Here is a 19,709-nt window from a genome sequence, read left to right as displayed (position 1 = left end):
TGAAGCAGTATTGCACTTCTATAAAATATTATCCAATAATATGTGACAAACTGGGTCTGATTTACTTAAAGTAGACCTTTCTCCCAACAGTAAAAAAATACTGGTGCATGCAGCCCTTCATGTGGCTATTACTTACATGTATTCATATTGTACTTACTGACCTTCAGGGGCACTGACCTCAGTACGCCCTGGGAAGGCTACAATACCAATGCCTTCCAGGGAAATCTGGTATATACAATTCAAGATCTCAGGAGATTTTGTGAAATCTCTGGACATCTCCTGGTAAAGGCTTTTTTCTTTCCTCAGTTGAAGAAGGCAGATACAGAGCTATACACCTAATTTGTTTATAGATGTGTTTATGTACTGTGCATTCTTGAGATTTGGTGCAAATGTCATTAATGGACCAGTTATGATTTTATGAAAAATGACAAGGCGGAGCAGAGCAGAGGCAGAACAGATTCAGTGTGAATGTGGCAAGATATAGAAATATGCATACTGATATATATACAGCACCGTATGTGCATGCGGTTTGTGTTTTTGTTCAACCGATGGGTTGAACGAAAAACAAAAAAACTGACAGATCCCCACAACAACACAAATAATATGTGATGCAGGAATCTCTCTTGCTGAGTTATTGTATCCTGACAGCAGGGACTCCCCCTCACTTCAGAATACCCTGATCAGTAATGTAGCCATTGGATGCAAGCACTGCTCCAATGCGGATTTTCCAGCATGACCGTTAGATTGGCTTCCATTGAACATTCAGTGGTACACAAGGATTGAAAATCATCTGGTTTCTACTGAAGTGGCCAATTTTCATCCTGTGTGTACCCTACTTTTAGATGGCTTTGGTGGATTTTTCGAGAGGGGATGGGGGGGGGGTCTGGTACCCTTTAAAAAAAAAGCACAACAGCAGGTACAAATCACTATGACAGTTATAGACAAGCTTTTGCTGCATGTTCCAAGAGTTTGCAATCCATTAAAGGATATGTTCACTTCTTAACAAAAAATAATAAATGCACATTTTTTTTCAGGTGAAAAAAATGTGCATTTATTTTTTGTTTCAGGAGCCTCTAAAGCATTGCACCAGTGATCAGCAGATTGCTGGTGCCATGCAGGTCTCTTGGAGACCTCACAGTATATCTGCTTGCCCATATGGGATGTACGCGCAGGCAGATATACTGACAGGAAGAATCAATGAACTGTGGAGTGCCATGGTAGTTCATTGAGAACTACAAGCCGAAAGCCGCATAGGCTATCAGGACTTGTAGTATATTAATTCACAGAACACCATGAATAAATGACATGGGTGGGCGTGAATGGAGCCACGTTTTTAAAAAAATTGAGAGCTAGTGGGGAGGAGAAGATCCCCCGCTAGCTGTCACAACAGGAAGTGGGGAGGAGCGGGGCTGGTCCATTTATAACATGTTACATGTTATATCCTGAATATGGGTGTAACGTGTAACATGTTACGAAAGGTAAACTTATCCGTTAAAGAAGATGCAAACTGTAGCTGGATGATATTTAGCTTGCTAAAGCACTGCTTATCATAAACAAATGCCATTTATTTCTAATAAAATAATTGTTTCACTTCACTGAATTTGAGTGCTACCAATCCCATGCAGCCCCTTTGTAGCCACTTCCTGTTTACATGCATGTACTCCAGCGATGACTGCATGGTAAGGCATTCCCCAGGGTTGGTTTCCAGATGGTAACCACAGTGGACTATACTAGACAGGGACAGAGGGTTGTCACAGGAAGTACCTGAAAAATACCTTTATGGTGGGATCACCAGATATTATTTTAGTGAAAGTTGCAGATTTACACATGTTCAAAAATACGTTTGAAGCTTCATAAACATAGTTATAAAGGTGATAAAATATTTTCGTGATTGGATTAATATAGATTTACACAGAAATAAGTTCTTATATATTCAATATACATATATTCAATTAAAATTTTTGTGGGAATATGTAGATGTGCAAACGACACAAAATAAATATCAATTGCTCATGAATAAAACACATAGGAGGTTATTTACTAAAACTGGCGAGTGCAACATTTGGTGCAGCTCTACACAGAAACCAATCAGCTTCCAGGTTTTATTGTCAAAGCTTAATTGCACCAGATTTAGTAAATATCCCCCATAATTGTATTCATCTATTATATTGGAAATATACCACGTATAAAAATTCCACTGACATTGGAGGGGAGGGGATTCAACCGGCATTACCGTATACATCAATAAATCATAGATCATATACCCAAATCAACAGTGTCTTGTTCAAATTATAGGAGACATATGGTATGTCTTCTAAAGCATATTCTTTTTTGCACATGTGATCATTTATCCAACACATTTCCTGAAACAGAGTCCACTTTTTCAAGGATTCATGTGCACTCATATACAGTATAATACATTTAATTAAAAAAGTATATCTGTCCCATATGACTATTAAGCCATTTAAAAATGTTAATGCGGAACCTCGCTCTCTGTATCAATATAGGCTATTTTTAATCCTTTTTTTTAAACATTTTTTAAAATTTCTTCATTTACTGGGCAAATGATATCATACATCCCAGGAGTCTTCAGGAGGTGAAGAGGAGCTTTCTGAGCTAAGCACACCCTCCTGCCTGCATGTCTGAGCAGGGCAGATGGATTCCAGGAAGTAAATGTTACATGAATTATCTGCCCTCACTCAAGATAGCCACTGCCAAAAGTGTTATGGGGTGTTTTTCAAAGTGATTTCTCAACAAAGTAAAGCATGGCAACATGGATGGATGAGTGAGTTTGCTTTGAAATAGTCATTGAAAATGAATTAAATAGTGTTTTTAGTTCGTGGTGCTCAGATTCCCCAAAACAGATCTGCCCCAGCAGAAAGAGCCCCAATACAGATCTGTCCCAGGCCAAAGAGTCCCAGTATAGATCTGCCCAGGAGAAAAAGACCCAATACAAATCTGCCCCAGGAGAAAGAGCCCCAATACAGATCTGTCCGAGGAGAAAGAGTCCCAATATATATCTGCCCAGGAGAAAGAGCATCAATGAAAGTATGCCCCAGGAAAAAAAGCCCTAATGCAGATCTGCTCAGGGAGATAGAGCCCTAGTATAGATCTGTCCCAGAAGTATGAGTACCAATATAGATCTGTTCCTGGAGAAAGATCCCATTACAAATCTGCCCAAGGAGAAAGAGTCCCAATACAGATCTGTCCCAGGACAAAGAGCCACAATACAGATCTGTCCAAGGAGAAAGAGCCCCTATACAAAATTGCTTCAGGAGAAAGAGCCCCAATACAGATTTGTCCCAGGAGAAAGAGCCCCTATACAGATCTGCTCCAGGAGAAAGAGCCCCAATACATAGTTACATACAGTATTTACATTATTATAGCTATGTACAGTAGCTGGCAAGGTTGAATAAAGACACCAGTCCATCCAGTTTAACCTGTGAGGGTGGGTGTGTATGTATTTATGTATCTACCACTTCTCAAATCCCGTTATATTGTGTTCAAAGATGCCCATTTTGAAATTAGCGACACTTCCCCCTGAATTTGTGGAAAGTAGTTCCACATCCTTGCAGCTCTAACAGTAAAAACTGCTTCCTGTCCAACTTCATTGAGTGGCTATATGTCTTCTTGAGTGACCTGAGACTGAATAGTTTCCTCCCAATACTGAAATCACCATTAAGATATTTGTATATCACTGTTATATCCCATCTTCAGGGTCCATGCACACTGGCTTAAAAAAACACCAGTGCTCTTAAATGAAAAAAAGGAGCATTTAGCAGTGTTTAGCGGCATTTAGCTTTTTTTCTGCCAGAAAACTGCTCTCAAAAACACGAAACAGAAGGGTTTATTTCTTTGTAAATGCTGGGCTTAAAATATGCCTTTAAATGATCTAATGTGCAAGGACACATAGGATAACATTAGTTGCTTCTACAACAAACATTAAACTCCTCTAGGAGTTGCGTTTTTGTAAGTCAGTGTGCATGGACCCTAGGTGCCTCTTCTCCAGGGAGAAGAAACATATCATTCCTCATAACTGAGATCCTCCAGCTCTCTTACTAGTTTGTTGCCCTTCTCTGGACTCTCTCCAGTTTCAGCACACCCCTTCTGAGGACTGGTGACTGCCTTGCTTGTTGCAGCTTGGCATTGCATGCTATTTCTGAGTCTGTCATAAACTAGGACCCAAAGATTTTCTTTCATCCTTGATTCCTCCAGAGGTTCTCCCCCTACCATGTAGCTTGCATTCAATACTTTAGGATTCCCTACATTGAACCTCATTTGCCATGTGTTCGCCCACCCCTCTATTTTATCAAAGTCTTCCTGTAAAGTTACTATATCCTGTTTAAAATTATTGTCTTGCTTAGCTTTGTATCATCAGCAAACACTGAGATTAAACTATTTATCCCAACCTCTATATCATTTATGAACAAGTTAAACAGGATTGGTCCCAGGACCTACCCTGAGGAAGCCCACTTATAACTGCAGACCATTCAGAAGCTACTCTATTTATCACCACCTTTTGGATGTGCCTCTGTAACCAGTTTTCTATCCAGGTACATATACTATCATCAATGCCAACCAACCTCAATTTGTGGATTAAGCTTTTATGGAGTATTGTGTTAAATGCTTTGGCAAATTTTATATACACTACATCCACGGGCCTTCCTCTATCCAGATCACAGCTCTCCTCCTCATAGAATGTTATTAGGCTGGTCTGGCAAGAATGATCTTTCATAAATCATTGCTGGTTACTACTAATGATACTATTCTTATCTTCAAATTCCTGGATATGGTCCCTTATCATCTCCTCCAATAGTTTACAAACTATTGATATTAGGCTGACTGGCCTGTAGTTTCCAGGTTTGTATCTTGGTACCATGTTAGCTTTACGCCAATTCGCTGGTAGCATTCCAGTCAGTAAGCTTTCCTTAAAGATTAGGAATATTGGTCTAGCAATAACCTGGCTAAGTTCTTTGAGGACTCTCAGGTGCTTGCCATTTGGTCCTGGTGAATAGGATTATCTAGCCTTTTTAGAACACTAGCTTCTGTAAGCCACAAGGGTACACTCCTTGTTGTGTTACTAACAATACTGTCTTGCCTATTATACCTCATCTTTTCCATAGTAATAACAGATGAGAAGATTATATTTAATACAGTTGCCTTCTCCTTGTCACTTGAACCAACATCCCTTGACCATCATTTATAGGGCAAATATGCTCTGGCTTTGTTTTTTTACAATTAATGTATTTGAAAGTTTTTTGGGGATTCTTTTTACTCTCCTCCACTATGTGTCTCTCGTGGTCTATTTTCGCTAACCTGATCACACTCTTACATTTCGTATTGTATTCTATGTAATGCTGGAATGCTGATCCCTCAGCTTACATTTTTTAAAAGACAGTTTTTTCTATGTAATGCACCTTTTTACGATCACATTTAGCTACCCAGGTTTAACCTTGCTTCTTTTATATTTCTTGTCCTTTGGAATACACTGGCTAATGACATTACCGAAAATGCTTTTAAAGCACTCCCAATTTTCCTCCATGTTTTTTGTTTCTAGAATATCTTCCCATTTAATGTCATGAAGTATTGAGTGCAGTTTGGTAAAGTTGGCTCTCTTGAAATTGAATGTACCAATCCTACCCTTGTGTCTGCTTTATAGTGAAAGTAATTGCCCTGTGATCCCTGTTTTCTTAGTTATCCCTTACTTTCACATCTGCTATCAGCTCTGGGTTGTTTGTAGTTAGTAGGTCAAGCAGAGCCTTGTTTCTAGTTGGGGCATCCACCATCTGAAACATAAAATTGTCCCTCAAGACATTTAAGAAGTATCAAGCCTTAGAAAAGTGAGCAGTTCCATCTACATTTAGGCACTGGAGCCCCACTATTGTTAGTAATTTAGTGTATATAACATGTAACTGTTGTACGGGACTCTGCACACATAGAAAATACAACTGGGTTATTTGACTTGCCATGTGTGTCCTTTGATGAGATGGTAAATGTGCATATTCTTTAGAAAATCAGGCTTGATGCATGACAACTGAAAAAGATTTGTGTGAGTTTTAAGAGCTATATAGCTGGAAAATAAGAGCAAACAGTAGCAGGCGTTACATTGTACCCTCCTCTGTACCATTTAAAGCATCAATGTAGTGTGATTTATTTAATAATAAATTACATTGTGGAATAGTGTAACACAAGGCAGCCAATCAAAGTTCAGCCTTTATGTGCACAGAGCAACAACATTTCAGAAAACTGAATTCCCATAGGTTGCAGTGGGTTAGTATATCATTCCACTTACATACTCATACAGCCATGTACAGAAAAAAATACTGTTCTTTTTCTGCATGTGTCTCCATATGCATGCCTTTGATAATAACTATTTCAGCCAGTCTGTTTAATGCTGCTTAGTTAATACTTTAATCAATCTTGAACCAATGTAAAACCAAATGTGAGCCAAAGGGAAATACGGCATTTCAGAGGGCTATTATTAGATCCCTCATTAATATATATAGATGCCGCCAGTGCTATGTAATCAGCACAGGAAGAATATCCACTATGGTTCCTTTTATTTGTCTTTCTCCTTGCAGAGACCAGCCTATACCTCTGGTTGTTGCAGAGGATTATACAATATGGCAGCATCCAGAGTGAATCTATTAATATTAGAATCTTAATCTGGATACTGGCTTTCTGAAAACATGATGATCAGTGAATCGCTGAATGTAAACAAGAGGATATTCATTTCACTCAAATTACTGCTGATATCACTGAAAACAAGTACCATTTCCTTGCATCATGTTTACACTGGGGTATATATATATATACAGGATTTGATTTATACTTTAGGCCAGCTACGCCTCCCAACCCCCTCCCTCACTGTGCAGCAGAAAATGTACTGAGCACTGTGGTCTGCTGTATGCAGCATACAAAACAATCTACAGTGTACAGCCGTCTGCAGTATGTGGTGTGCAGTGAGCCGGGATGCAGATGCCGTTACATGCATCAAGGGATACATAACCCCATGGTCCAGACTATGTCCTGCACAGCGTAGTGTATACAGTGCAGCCCTTCAGAATATGGAAAGTATAGTACTGGAATGCCATGGCCTACAGTGTGTAACACACAGCAGGGTTCAAACAGCACAGCATACATGTAACACACGGTAGGGTACATACAGCACAGCATACATGTAACACGCAGTAGGGTACATACAGCACAGCATACATGTAACACACAGTAGGGTACATACAGCACAGCATACATGTAACACACAGCAGGGCACATAGAGCACAGGACACATGTAACACACAGAAGGATACATACAGCACAGGACACATGTAACACACAGCAAGGTACATACAGCACAGAACACATGTAACACACAGCAGGGCACATATAGCACGGGACACATGTAACACACAGAAGGATACATACAGCACAGCATACATGTAACACACAGTAGGACACATACAGCACAGGACACATGTAACACACAGCAGGATACATACAGCATAGCATACATGTAACACACATTAGGACACATACAGCACAGGACACATGTAACACACAGCAGGATACATACAGCACAGCATACATGCAACACACAGTATGACACATACAGAACAGGACACATGTAGCAAACAGCATGGCACATACAGCATATGTGTAACACATAACAGAGCAAAAACAGTACAGCAAACGAGTAACACACAGCAGGGCACATACAGCACAGGACACATATAACATACAGCAGGGTACAAACAGCACAGCATACATGTAACACACAGCAAGGCACATACTGCACAGCACACATGTAACACACAGCAGAGTACATACAGCACAGCATACATGTTACACACAGCAGGGCACATACAGCATAGCAAAAAAGGAAGCAAACAGCATGGCACATACAGAACACAGGTAACACACAACAGAGCACAAACAGCACAGCAAACATGTGGCAAACAGCAAATCACATACAGCACAGCAAACATGTAACAATCAGCAGAACACATACAGCACAGAAAACATGAAACACACAGCAGGGCATATACAGCACATACACATGTAACGTACAGCAAAACATAAATATAACAAACAGCATGGCACATACAGAACAGCACACATGTAACACACAGCATGGCACAAACAGAACAGCACACATGTAATGCACAGCAGGGCACATACAGAACAGCACACATGTAATACACAGCAGGGCACATACAGCATAGCACACATATAATACACAGCAGGGCACATACAGCATAGAACACATGTAATACACAGCAGGGAAGATATAGCACAACACACATATAACACACATCATGGCACATACAACAGAACATACATGTAAAACACAGCATGGCACATACAGCATAGCATATATGTAACACACAACATGGCACATACAGCACATATGTAACTCACAGAATGGCATATACAGCACAACACACAAGTAACATACAGCAAAGCACATACAGCACAGCAAACATGTAACAATCAGCAGAACACATACAGCACAGAAAACATGTAACTCACAGAATGGCACATACAGCAAAACACACAAGTAACATACAGCAGAGCACATACAGCACAGCACATGTAGTGCAGTGGCTTAGAGTATGTTAAAAGCAGCAGGGCATATAAAGTATATATATAGGTGCCTTTAATGAAAGCCGCTTTCCGTTAGTAGTTATTAGTACCGACTACATTAGTAATTAAAGCGGTATTAAACCCAAAACCAATATTGCATCTTGCTAATCATTAGATTTAGTGGCTGCATCAGCTTTTATTTGGCCTTTTTTCCCCTCAGTTTTCACCGTGTGATCTGACAAGTAACACACCTTCAGTATTAGTGAGACACCAGTTTGGAGGAATGAGCATAGGGGAGGCACAGCAGACAGCAGCATTGTCAGTCTATGGGAGGGGAGTTGTACATGCATTCGCGGATTTAGAACCACTAACATATTTCAGCCAAACTCCAACTCACACTTTATAATCAGTTGCAGCAAAAAGATTTTTTTTCCTTTTTGGATAACACTATTATATGAATAAAAAAATCTGATCATTTTATACACCACTGCCAGTGGTAAATGGTATGTCCCACTCATGTAAGCTGATACATTCTGCTGGAGAGTTTGTGCTGTGAAAAACAAGAAACTTGGTGCCTGAATTACCAAATGAAAATAGAAGAAAAAAAGCCTAAAAAGGAAACTAATGTTTTGTCTCAACACTCTTAATTTACAGGCCAGATCACCAGGGGAATATAAAGAAAAGAAAGCCTAAAAAAGAAAACTAATGCAGTCATCACATCTAAGAATTGGTAAGCTCCAATATAATAAATGTTTGCTTTTGGGTTTAATACTGCTTTAATGTGAATATCATGTAACTGTGGTAGTCAAAAATGAAGTACCTCCTTACACTGGGGTCAATGGAGAATGTGTAGTCTCCCCTGAGCTACCATATTCTCCCCTGACCACTGGTGAAGGAGGTACTACAATAACCACCAATGTAGGGGGCGCTTCACCAATGACCATAATATTAGGTTTCTCAGGGAGGAACAATGACAACAGGCACAGGATTTCTAACCCATTTAATAAATGTTTTTTCAGCTAAAGTGATAAATGGTACTGAGCAATTGAGGCCTAAGGCCTGTTGCACATGGGAGTAAAAAATGTTTTTAACTGATATGAAATGAAATGCATTGTTGTCTATGGGACATTGCACACAGTAAAGATCAGTAAGCCTGGGTTCACATCTAAGCGTTTTCCGCTGCATTTTGCAGAAATGCACAGCAGTCCATTTAACATGATTTCCTATGGGACAGGTTCACATCTCCACGTTTTCACCCGGTGCGTTTTTTGGAAAGGGTCAGGAACTTTTTTAAAACCAAAAGGTTCCGTTTTTGGTTCTATAAACATCAATGGAGACACTGCAGAAAAGCATGTAGTGCGTTTTTGATGCATTTTTGATGCGTTTTGTGTTTTATTCTGCACAGCAAATTGAAAAATAACCCACAAAAACACAAAATGCATAAAAAACGTGTCAAAAAAAGCATCAAAAACGCATGTGCAAAAACGCAAAACGCACCTCAAAAAGCACTGCAGAAATAGATCAAACGCAAACTGTATGGGTGTAAACGTAGCCTTATACAGTGTTGAGTACAGAGCAATAAGGGCTGTTTTACACCACAGAAACACAGTTTGGATGCGTTTCTACATGCGTGCTTTTGGCGCGTTTTTGATGCTTTCCGGTGCATTTTTCCCCTCTTTTTTTCTTCACCTTAAATAAGGACATGTGCATTCTGGTGCGTATAGGTGTGTTTTTGATGCGTCTTACCAGTATAGTTCAGTGCAGAAAAAAATGCAGCATGTTCTACGTTTTTTGGGGAACTGGAATACACTGGTGTGAACTATGCCATTGGAAACCATATAACCTACTAGCCATGCTTTTTGATGCAGAAAAAACGCACTGGGCCGCATGTGGTGTGAACCAGACCTAAAACAAAAATAGAAATTGTTTCATTTGAGTGCAGTAATTTACTTGCGTATTTACTTCTTTTAGGCCCCTTGGACAAGAGCATCAAAATTTACTGATGTTTATTAAAGAACTTGTGATGCCCATCTGCAAGAGGCTACTATACTGGCATTGAAGAAGAATGTTACTCGTCTATACTCATCTATACCCATTCCCCCTAGTTTTTTGCCCCTTGCATACTGGTGTCACAAGTTCCTAAGTAACATCAGTAAATTATGACGCCCGTGTGCAAGGGGCCTAAAAGACAAGTGGATTTGTCTGTAAAAAAAAAAGAAACAAAATCTGCACTTTGCACACAAACAAGCACATAACGTGCAATATACAACACAAATTTGTAGTCCTCATGCACACTGGATGTTTTTACAGGTGCTGTTTTTGGCTTTTGACATTTTTTTTTACAGCTAGTAAATCCCCAGCATGCTATCCTATGTGTCCATGCCAGGGGCGGACTGACCATTTGGAAACTGGGGCACTGCCCGAGGGCCTGGGATCAGTAGGGGGCCCCATGAGATGCCCCTGGTACCTTTTTCATAGGCTTTTTTGAGTTTGGGCAAGGACACAGGGGCCCCATGATCCCCTATTGCCCGAGGGCCCAATGAGTTGTCAGTCCGCCCCTGGTCCATGCACACATAGACTGTGGTCAACGTTTTATGGCTGGGACGTTTTTTGGCTGGAAAAAAACCCAAGAACTAGTGAGTTTCTAGAGGAGTTTTTAGCTGTAAAAACGCTCTAATGCTGAAAAACGTGGCAAAATGCTTTAAAACACAGTAAATCATGGCAAACTAGCGTTTTTGGACTTTTTTTGAGCAAAAAAAAATTTTTTGGTAAAAAAACTGCAAAAAATGCAAAGGTTCAAAACGCAGCTGAACGCTAATGCAAAAACGCTAAACAACTCTGAAAAACTTGCATTTTTAATGTGATTTTACACAGCTAACGTTACTAGTTAAAACACCCAGTGTTCATGGAGCCTTATTGTAAAGCGCTGAGCAAACTGTTGCCGCTATATAAATCCTGTATAACAATAATAACATGCATACAATGTGCATACTATACACACAAAACATGCAAAAAATGCACTATACACACAATACATACAGTATGCACTATACACAGCAACATACTTATAATCTATGCTATGTGCATAACAACATACATACAATCTGCACTATACATACACAGCCTCTTGCACTTTTCACACAAACATACACAAAATATACACTAACAAAATCTGTACTCTGCACACAAATATACACACAACGTGCAACATACACACAATGTGCACTATAGAAACAAACATGAACAAAAACTGAACTATACACACATTAACATACATACAGTATGCACTACACATTCCAACATACTTACCACCTGTGCTATGTGCACAACAACATATGCATAATCTGCCCTATACACACAAACACAGTCGTTATCTGTACATACACTTATTGTACATACACACAGTCTGCACTATACACAAACATAAACGCACAGTTTGAACTAGACACAAACATACACACACTGTACAAACTAAACACACAATATGCACTACACATACATACAAACAAACATGCAAACATACACGCATGGTACAAACTATACACAAAACCATTAGCTTATAGTGCACTGCACGCACACACAAACATACATACAAACAATATACACTACACACATAAACATACACTTATTATGTACTATACGCACACACAAACATACATACAGACAAACAATATACACTATACACACATACACTTATTATGTACTATACGCACACACAAACATATATACATACAAACAATATACACTATACACACAAACATACACTAATTATGTAGTATATGCACGCACAAACATACATACAAACAATATACACTATACACACAAACACACACTTATTATGTACTACACGCACACACAAACATATATACATACAAACAACATACACACACACACACATACAAACATGCACACAATGCGTATTATACACACACAGCACCGCACTATTCACACTTACAGATGAAGCAGAGAAGATCTCCCCTGTTGTGTAGTCTCTGTCCTCCTCCCGCAGAGGGAGAGGTGGGTGGAGTCTGGTGCTGCGGCTGCTCTTCTCCCAGAGCTGAAGCTCCAGATGGCTATAATGGTGCATCTCTTTAAGTACAAGGGAGGATGAGGGCAAGGGGGAAGCTCCTGAAGACCTTTTAGAATGTTGTGGTTTTGGATAATTACTCACTTTGCCCCCCTAAGCGTTGCATCTAACAAAAGGCACATACAAGTTGGCTTAGTGCCATCCCATTGAACATGGCACCCTAGGCCACAGCCTATGTGGCCTAGTGGCAAATCCAGGCCTGTGTCTATATTTCTACACATATTGTCAAAGCAGTAAAAGGCAGACTCCACAAAACACTGACAGAATTTTCCAGAATGCCAAACACAAGAATTACATTGTTCTGCAACAAAAACAGCTAAAAAGAGGCACACTTAAGAAAATTGGTGAATTCTTCATTTATTAAAATCCAGTTTGCTGTGAAAATTGCTCATATTTATCTAGAGAAGTTCAGTAAAGAAGAAATGTGAATAGACAAGTAGGAGCATGCACACCATGGTAACAAAGCCTTCAATAAATTGTCTACGACTTTCTTAAAAGGCAAAACGCAGAGGAATTCTGACGTAAGCCATAGCCTTTCTTAGATTTTAATGGATTTTGGCAAATTCACTTTTCATTCAAATTCATTAAATCAGCAAAAATCCAAGGACCCCAATACAAAAAAATAGGTTACACATATGGAGAACTCGGGTGATGTAGTCAATTCCTACATTTAGAATTGCGTCCCATAGTCTTAGTCTGGTGCGATGTTGGTCTCCATACATTACATGTAGTACTTCCTATGTTACATGCTTGTGTCTGCATATACTGGCTCTGGATGACCTTTCTAGCTCACCATATGACTGCAGTAAGACCTTAATGCATTACATTCAATCAGTACTGAAGTGCCTTTTATCCTCTGTATCATTTGCATGACTGCTTGCATTTTTAATATCTCCATGGCCACAACTGTAATCCCCCACAAGAGCTTGTGCTACTGATTGTGTTGGCATTGCCCCGTAGAGGGCGCTACTGCACACACATTCCTATTGCTGAAACTGTACTTACAAGAAATATTGCTTACTCTCTTAGCTGGGGTATTTTTTTTTCAATTTTGTGTTCTTACTGCAGTGAAAAAGGAGTGCTGGATTAGATTATACATAAGCAATTACATATTTGTACTACCTGTTCTACTCGTAGTAAATAAATGATAATGCACATTAGGCTATTAAATGGTATAGGAATACAGTCTATGTTTTCTTAATTTGAACCCCTCACTACATCTTATACATCTTGCAGAATAGTGAAGCTAATAACTGCTTCTAATTGTGTCTGTAAGAAATATACTATCAGCTATATGCTATTTATAGTATAATCAATGCCATTATATAATGTCATTAATATTTAATAAGTGCTGCGTCATTTTACTACCACAGTAAAATCTGGTCTTGTTGGTATAATGACGCTGATTTTCCTCTATACAGTCTGCAATCTATAGGTTTTTTTTTTCAGTTTAATTGCGATTGACAATAGCTTTGTCTTCTAACATAAAACAGAATGTCTGGAGGTATAATTATGCACACAGCACCAAAACCAATGTTGGCCAGTGTTACAGCCATTTACTTCTAACATACTGAGAATGAATATCTATATGTAATCTAGGTTTGATTATTACTTTTAAATTACTAAGATACATTTGGATGACCCTGTGCACAATATTTGACTGACTTGATATTGTAGAACTACAATACTCAGCTAGGTTTACCATAGACTGACAGTATGTTCTAGAATTGTAGCTTGTACTCCATTAGTGGAATGCTGCGGCTGTGAATAAAGCAGGACAGGATTACAGCTTCCCTATACAGTGTTGAGGGACTGATTTACATTGATTTGTTAATCACTCCCTTCAAATACCCAGCCAAGTTCAGTGATTCTTTTACTGAGGCTCAGAAATGATATTACGTAGTTGCCATGCTAGCTACCATTTCCCTTTTTTTCTAGCACCTCTACAAAATGCCGCATTGCTACAGTACTATCTGAGACAAACTAGCCAGGAAATAAAATTCTTTCACTTTCTTTACACAAAATTATTAAATTATCATAGAATGTGTCTCCTGTTTCGCAATGCGAGGAGAATTTTTGAAGAAAACCGTTTTGAATCGCATTTAGTGATGTCTATAATACTGTGTGTACTTGGCACAGAAGCCCTATGACGTGCTTGAAGACATTGATTATCTGCAAGACAGCTTGGGTGCAGTCTGTTCCATATTTATTCCAACCTATATCCTGTTGTTCCATGGTATGTCGTTTAGGGGTAGCTATTAGTCATGCTTCTGTGAATTCATCCTTTCTGGCTGCGCACTGCTGATGGCCTTATGATAGATAGAGTGCTGAATTCAGCACACTGGACAGCGCACAGCAGCGTTTGCCTATTGTTAGGAGTGCTCTGGAAGGGGTGTCTATATACAGGCAGGCAGGCCTATTTTGCATATTACTAGGCTTGTCATATTTTCACATACTGTGTACAATTAATGAAGCACTAGCGTTGTCTCAATGAACAAGAAATTATGACACTACATTCTTTCATATCATGTCCATCACTCTGCACCAAAACATTATTTATTTGTCTACATTGCTTGCTGCCATTTCATACATTCTAGCAAATAAAGGTGAACAGTGAAAATAAAGATAATGTCACAGCACATCAATATATATATATATATATATATATATATATATATATATATATAATACATATATGTCTAACTACACACACACACTAGCATGGTAAACAATGGGCTTGTGCACAGTGGATATTAAATGCGAGTAATTGCAAGTCTCCACGTACATTTGTCCTATAATTATACATAAATGCATTGCTTCTGTCGCATTTCCATTTCCAAGTCTGGTGCACTCAAATCAATTAGGACTAATGCGCTGTAGGGTCTTCTCTTGTGCGGAGGAGGTCTTGCTGTGGTCTTTAGGCTCCACTCTTGGCATTCACCGCGTGCCTTAATTGTATGACATTAAATCAAGGTCCGCTGTGAACACGGAGAGTCAGAGACTTGGGTCAGAACAAAGTAGCCAAAGGTACTGCATCACTGGAAGGACAGCCAAGCCTCCCTTACCATCCTCTTTACTGCCAGGCATTACACCTCTATGCAATGCGACTCACTGCAGTACTATAGGTCCAGTTATATATGCTCCTTTCAATAGGTTGCAGGCAATCCTTAGTGCTGAGCTCCAACATATAGTGCATGAGTGTCTTTTTTTTATGGCTCTTGCACCTTTAGATATATCTTTTTTTTTCTTGAGTTTAAATGCATGTGATGCATTAAACAGAATCTGGCACATTAGATACATTCATCTATGACGACTCTCCTCTGTAACACGGTGGCTTTCAACAGCAGTCTGGAATTGACCCGATGATCTTATAGGAAAGGTCGGGACGTGTCATCTTTCTGTGTAATGAGAAAAAATTAACTCAATCGCACCTGCCCATTCCCAAGAGAGTATGGGAAGCCCATATGGTCTGGCTACAATTACTCTAGCCGGAAAAAAAAAAAGCAATTGAGGAACCTAAGCCTTCTACTGCCATTTAAATGTTTAAACTGATTTGATATCCATATTGATTGATATTGTGAAAAAAGCCTGCACGAAAGCTGCTATACATTTACCGTTGTGAATTCAATTTGTGAGCAGCAAGGAAAGCCCTAAGATTGGCCAAAGATGACCTCTTTTGGTGGATCTGTGACTTGGCGTCAGGAGCAAAAAAAATAATATTATGAGTCAGCTGCAGATCCATTCTCAGCAGTAGCAATGGGTGGATCCTTGGGCTTAATTTCCAAGCGGTACCCACGAATGGTACTGTAGAATATGCATTGCAAAAGCGACCAACATGATCCGACTCTTCAGCTGACAGATCCGGGTTAAACCTTATGAAACAGAGACAAAGCAATGACATTAATACAAGATATTTCACTGCAGGGAAGCAGCATTTTTTTTAGAAAAGCATGCTAGAGAGCAACAAAGCCCAGATAGCCACAAATTAAACTTTTTTTTCCTGTTAAAAAACATGATGCATCAGCAATATGATTTATACACGATGTATAGAAACAGAAAAATAAGGGGTGCTAACAGCACAGACTGCCAGAGCCAATCTAAAATAATAATAAAATAAATATGAGATAAACAACTTTAGTAACACTCATGAACTCAACGCAGCATCATTAAAAAAACTGAAAAAATAGGCATAATTTAGTCTTAAAATGTATACAATACCATTTTAGGGAGACATAGCAGCATAACAGCCCATCCCTGCAGCTCTCGTCTTAAAAAAGGTGCATCTGTGGTCATGTTTAGGGGAATGACGGATGCAGTGGTGCGGTCTTTTCCCCTCGCTTGCTGATCCAGAATTAGGGATTAATGGCTCTACAGCCAAACAAATAAGGCAACTGCCTTCAGCACAAGAGGATTACACGGGACCGCTGACGTCATCAGCCAGGCAGATGTTGGCTCCCAAAGTCCTCATCATCTCTGTGTGTCCTTGAAACCACATAAAGCCCAGCACAATCTGGACTCTACACATTCCCCATCTGATGGCAGTGCCCAATCAAGGGCGAAACCCTCTATCAGCTTTTCCATGTCTACTTATTGATTACGGATCTGTGTCTTGTGGATTTTAATATCACCTACCCCCCTTTTAACTGCGAAGGTCCAAAAGTGCTTGCAGTGAGTGCTGTGCACGCTTAAATACCAAAGTACTTATCTGGCAAAGCTTAAAAACCAATGGAAGGATAAAGGAAAATGCTTCCTAATCACTCTGTAAGAAGTGCTTAACCTCCCTGTTTAAAGGGTTATCGTACACTTTTTATATTGGAATATTCAGGACAAAATTGTATTAAACAGCACTATGATTTCATTCTCTCAAAAGCAGTTAAATCACAAGCCATGGTCTATTCCATATAACAAACAGCATAAAAAAATGCACACAGCCAACAGACCAACTGCTGTTCACAGTAGCTTCTTCGACCATCTGAACACAAAAAATGTAAAAACATACCAAAATGGTAAATGATTGTTTATAGACTTTAGAGTGATCAGCAAGATAATTTTATGGAAAGGTGCACCATGATACTGAATGTGTAGGCATACCTTATTTAAAGAAAGTCACTTATTGCATAATTCCTCTGGGATGTTCACATTGGGAGAATTTAGGTCAGTGTTTAGTATATCCATACTAGCTGTCACTCCATACAATGCCTGTAGCAATACCCCTTGAGGCCTATTTGGACCAATCTCACAAGATCAAATTTCCAAAGTCATTTTGCAAGCATGAGGTGTATGTCTGTCAGTCTACCCCTGTATCTGTCTAACTGTCACAAATAAGGAAAGCAGAATATAGGAGCATTAAAAGTGAGATGTTCTAATTATACCATAACTGACACACACACACACATGCACGGAATATTACATTTCACTCTGGCTAGAAATTTTAACCAGATAGAGAATTATTATTCTATCTGTTTTGAACCATTTGAGCAAATGACCTGATACACGTTGACATTTGTACTTGGCAATCTAATATATATTTTAATATGAATTGTTCTGCTTGTCATGATCTTATTTTAAAGATGGCTGCTCAGCAAGTAGCAACTACAATAACAGCAGCTCTAGAGGCATTCCTGTGCTGTGTAGGGAATGGGGCTTTTTGCTGTAGGGTGACAATGCAGGAACAAGTTCTTCCTGCAGCACGTTTGGATAATTCAATTAGTCATCATCACTGCAGTGATTTAGTGACTTCGCTGTCCGAGGTCTATTCACAAAGGTATGTAGGAATTTCAACACAAGCTTGTATGATGCAACACGGAACTGCCGCAGAAGCCTTCATTGGAATACAATCATAGAATCAGGGGACAGCAACACACTTTCTAGCTCATATTAATCGTCACAGTGGCATTTTAATTGTTTTCAAAGTGCAACACCATAAACTTGTGGCACAAATATCAATCTGTCCCATATGATTGCTACGACAGAAATATTTAAACAGGTTTATAATAAAATAAGCTACTGTAGAATTATATCAATAGATAGATAGAAAGATAGATAGATAGATAGATAGATAGATAGATAGATAGATAGATAGATAGTCAATAGATAGATAGATAGATAGATAGATAGTCAATGGATAGATAGATAGATAGATAAATAGATAGATAGATAGATAGATAGATAGATAGATAGATTATTGAAAGACTTTACTGAGCTTTTTAGCACAACTTGACCCAAATAATTGTTGAATGATAAAGTCATAAAAGGCCATTTATTTCTCCTTCTTTTTGCCTGATGCTTTTCTATCTGACATCCTTCGCATCCACTTTCTATCTCCCCCTAAAATCAGTGAAAGAACAAGACTCGCAGAAACCTTTGTACCGGAAGAAAATGTCCTGTACACAATAACCCTCGCCATTTTCTCACCCCCCTACACAAAGCAGCCTAACAGCTTCAGCACCACACAAAGGAAGCATGGGGGCCATTGGAATTCATTGCACATTTGCATGGCGTGAAGGGACAGCTCTCTCAATAGCGAAACTAAACCAAGAGACTCCCTGGGATTCCAGATAAGAGGGCAAAGATTTCTCCCTAACAAAGTGATGTCTCTGATGGATCAGATAAATGTATAACACAGTATCTGGGCAGAAGCACTGAGCAATAAGCATAGACTGGACCACCTGCTTTGGACTGATGTAGATAACATGCAATTAAGAGTACAGCTAGGATGCCCAAGAAATAGCATTGCAGAAACTAGCAGTTTTCACTACAGAGCATAAAAAAAAAATCAATGGATCCCATTTACACTCACTCAATGTCTATCTGTATCTGCAATGCAACAACCATCAGATCTGCAGTGCTAGAACAATGCAGCAGAAGTCAAGCCTGGTGTGAACAAAGCATGTGTGTGTATACAGTAGATAATAATAGAGGCTGAAAATGCACAGAAACGCTCTACTTACAGTGATTGATTAATGCTGAGTAATCCCCATCAGCCAGCAGCCTTAAGGATCTGGTTATCCATAGCTTCTGTGTTTCCTGGATAATTGCA

General features: G+C 39.2%; 1 long non-coding RNA gene across 1 annotated transcript; it reads right to left on the bottom strand.

Annotated features, from left to right (window-relative positions):
* Positions 1-13,002: 13,002 nt before the first annotated feature.
* LOC149456193 (uncharacterized) lies at positions 13,003-17,012 on the bottom strand. Its single transcript, XR_016313948.1, has 2 exons — positions 16,889-17,012; positions 13,003-16,542 (listed from the first exon to the last, which is right to left on the bottom strand). It is a non-coding gene; the product is annotated as an uncharacterized LOC149456193 (long non-coding RNA).
* Between the last annotated feature and the right edge of the window lie 2,697 nt (positions 17,013-19,709).

The sequence above is a fragment of the Staurois parvus genome, unplaced genomic scaffold, assembly GCF_062004578.1.
Source record: "Staurois parvus isolate SC_StPar_1 unplaced genomic scaffold, SC_StPar_1.0 ptg000371l, whole genome shotgun sequence".
In the NCBI taxonomy this organism is placed as follows: Eukaryota; Metazoa; Chordata; class Amphibia; order Anura; family Ranidae; genus Staurois; species Staurois parvus.
Note: the sequence above shows the minus strand (reverse complement) of the source record. Positions and strands in the feature narration are given on the sequence as shown.